The sequence below is a fragment of the Astatotilapia calliptera genome, chromosome 17 (genome assembly GCF_900246225.1).
Source record: "Astatotilapia calliptera chromosome 17, fAstCal1.2, whole genome shotgun sequence".
NCBI lineage: Eukaryota > Metazoa > Chordata > Actinopteri > Cichliformes > Cichlidae > Astatotilapia > Astatotilapia calliptera.
In genome coordinates, this window is record NC_039318.1 from 21,424,389 (window position 1) to 21,427,867 (window position 3,479).

A 3,479-nucleotide genomic window follows, 5' to 3' on the forward strand; every position below is an offset into this window, starting at 1 on the left:
TGAATTGTGCTATACAAATAAACTTGCCTTGCCTTGCCTTGTGTTTTTGGCTACACCTGACACAACATTCACACTCATGTCTACAGTAAGGTGTAACTGTAGAGCATTTTTATTCTTTACAAAATCCCACATTTTATCTCGTTGTGCTGGAATAACTCTCAGTTTCATTCAGTGATATGAAGGCAATTTTTTATAATCTCATGCCACACAAGTCACGAAATGCTAAGATGCAGTGCCATAGGATGGAAACTGAAGCGGCAATATAGAGTTATTTTTAAATTTCACACAGAGGGAAAATATAGTGTGATGTGAGACGGTCTATGTGTTGTTATTGGATAAAAATTGCTAAAACTTGCAGATGTGTCTCAAAAAGTTATGTCAGTCTATGTCCTCAGTCATCCAGGTCATCGTAGTCTAAGGAGCTAGGAAAGAAAAGCATCAGGACTATTCCACTCTGAAGAATGAAATAAAAGAGAATATGGGAGCACATAAAACTATTGCTTGAGACCAAAAGAACAAACATAAGCTACATTTTAACTATTGTATTTGTTGCTAAATGGCAATATGGTGTCAGCAATAGATTTATTCTATTTTTATATTTAATTTCGACATGCTGATGCGTCCCACTTTGTCCCACACAAACATGTTTTCCCTCATTTACTTTATTGGGACCAGTATAGATTCATCAATTAGCAAAGCAAGCTTTGGACTGAGCCGGAGAACTCGGAGTATCTAAAGTAAAAGCAACGACAGTGCAGAATTGCAGAGATTATATCAGTGGATCGGGATCGTTGATTCATTTCTATGTACATGACTTAAACGCCGCAGCTGGTGATTATTTAAAAAAAAATCTGGAGGTTCTGTTGAATTTAGAAAGATAAAAAGACTGAGAAAACGCTGGTGTTAAGACACGGTCGTCCACTGTGAAATGATACAAAAGAAGGCAAGGCAGACACAGTGAATTCAAGAGAAATGCCTTTGGGTATTGTTGAGAAATGCCACGTCACTGCATTAACATGAAACAGACTGCTAATAAGATTTTTGGGAAGTTAATTCTTTTAAGTTTGGCAAGCAATGCACATCCAACTATTGTGCTTTAGCAAAATGTAGTTTAAGGAAAATTTCATACTCACAGTAGATTTTTTTCAGGTAGAACCTTTATACTGTGTTTATTTTTATTATTATGATATACAGCATGCTCCTGTGACATCTGCATGCAGCTTAAACCACAAACAAGGGTAAATTCAAAGGTTTTGTTGCGTTGCCCAGCATCACAGCTAAATCCCACAGTGTTCTCTCAGCTCATAGTTGAGGTTATGGAATTTAAAGCAGCGCAGAGCTTAGTTTCCAAATCTACTGCACTATGGGCTGCAGGCCAAGAACAATATTTGGCTGTTTAAAGAACTACTGTTCTGTACCACGTACTCAAAAATGGCTCCTATGAAGCACTACTCCACTGATACAGTGGAGGACGGTTCAAGATAGGAAATTAAAAGGCAGTGGAGGCCATTAAGTGGCCCAAAGGAGGGGGGGGTTGAAAGTGCAGTAGACAGCTGAACGTGATGGTACAGAGCAGTAGAAGCAGTAGAAGAAAGTGTAACACATTCAGGATGGTGGAGGACGTGTTGGGGTGTTTAGTCACATGGGTTCCGGATCCAAAAAAAAAAAAAGAAAAAAGAAGATTTAGCAGAACTGAAAATGAATAAATCCGTACGCCATGTAGTGCCTGTATTACCATTTTTATTCATTTTGTGAGTGCAAGGCTGTTTCTCATTTGCTATTCTCAGACTGGGTCATCTGAGGTTTAAATTTAGAGGCCTGCAGTGGTAAAAACTCTTCTGCCTCTTTAATCTCTTCTTAACACACAGGAGAGAAAATAAAAGACTGAAGAAAAAGAGCGTAGATGAAAGAAATGTCTTCCTTTTCTTTTCACAATCATTTCACAATCATTCTGATTCACCTTGCAACACCTCGAGCTGCACAAGGGCTAGAAACCGATGTAGCAAAAGGTAAGAAAAGGAGTGCTAGAGGTGCAGGAGATGCGACATGGAAAAGTGCAGGAAAAGCACAGCAGTTCAGTATGGATGATGCAAAAGAAAGCATGCATCTGTAGACAGAAGTAAAATATGGAAAATAAAGTAAAAGTTCATTAAGAAAATCATTGCTGAAGAAGGAAGAAAATGTCTTTAGAAGACAATGAAAGACAGTGGAAATGTTCCAAAACACACTACAATTTGATCAAGGACTGTAAAGCTCAGTGTGGATAAGGATGCACAATAAATATCTTCACGTGAAGACAAAAGTGGCCATCTGGGGGTTTGAGTGTGGCACCCTTTTTATCTGTGAGAGCTGTAATTACAACTGTTTCTTCTGAGTGCATGTGTAGGATTGTCTGAACAATTATTACAGTCACCAGAAAGGGAAAAAAAACACTTTAAGGTGCTAAACGCTCTGAAGTTACAGGAAGGAAGTGTGACCTCATCAACACAATTAGCACACACAAACACACACACACAATGACCAACTCTGCTCTGCTTTGAGATTAAACATGAAGACTTGAGCTTCAGCAAGCTTGATGGATGTGATTTGTGAAATAAATAATTAAATAAAAGGGGAGTGGGTCCGTGTTTTTGGCAGCCAGGTAGTGCTGCGGTGTTATCTGCACTTAGGCTGTGTAATCTGATCAGTGATTGGCTGTGGAGGCTCTTCGTGACTCTGAATGGGATGGAATGAATTGATAGATGGGGGGATATATAGAAGGATGGTCAAATACTGAGAAAACTATAAGTGGACTTGAATCAGTCTCATGTGTATGATCACAAACATGTGATGAACCACCTATAAACATAAGAGTAACATGCTTTACCTTCAGTTTTATACATATTGGCATCTAACATGAAACTAATATGGTTTCTTTTTTTCACTAGTGAGTGATCATTTGTGCTTTCTCTAACGACATCCAAAATTTCCATGTATTTGCCTACAGACAGCCAAGGTCATTGCATGAACATTGGCACCTCCTGGTGGAGAAATTACAAATCGTGACGTTTTTATATTGCTGCAAAAATCTTCTTGTTTAAATGTAATGTCATCCATAGGTTGGTTTTAGACTTTAATAAAGCAATTTGCCTGTTTTTATTTTCACTGTACATCATTATAGAAAACAGAAACAGGACCTTTGTCTCATTTTGAGTTTTTATTTGGCAAAAAAAAAAAAAAAGAAAAACAGAAAAACAGAAATCTGACATATTATTTTTTTAAATTTCTGTAGATTTCATGAGCCCTGTGATGTGGTGAAAATCTGATGTGATAATTTATTGGCTTGGATTTGATGTCCTTTTCTGTGTTCCTCCTTTACATTAATACATATTTTATTATATTTATTATTATTATTTTTAATAAGAAAGCACATCAACATAACCTTAACCTAATATAATGTACCCTTAACTTAATTAATCTAATTTGGGTGACATTATATT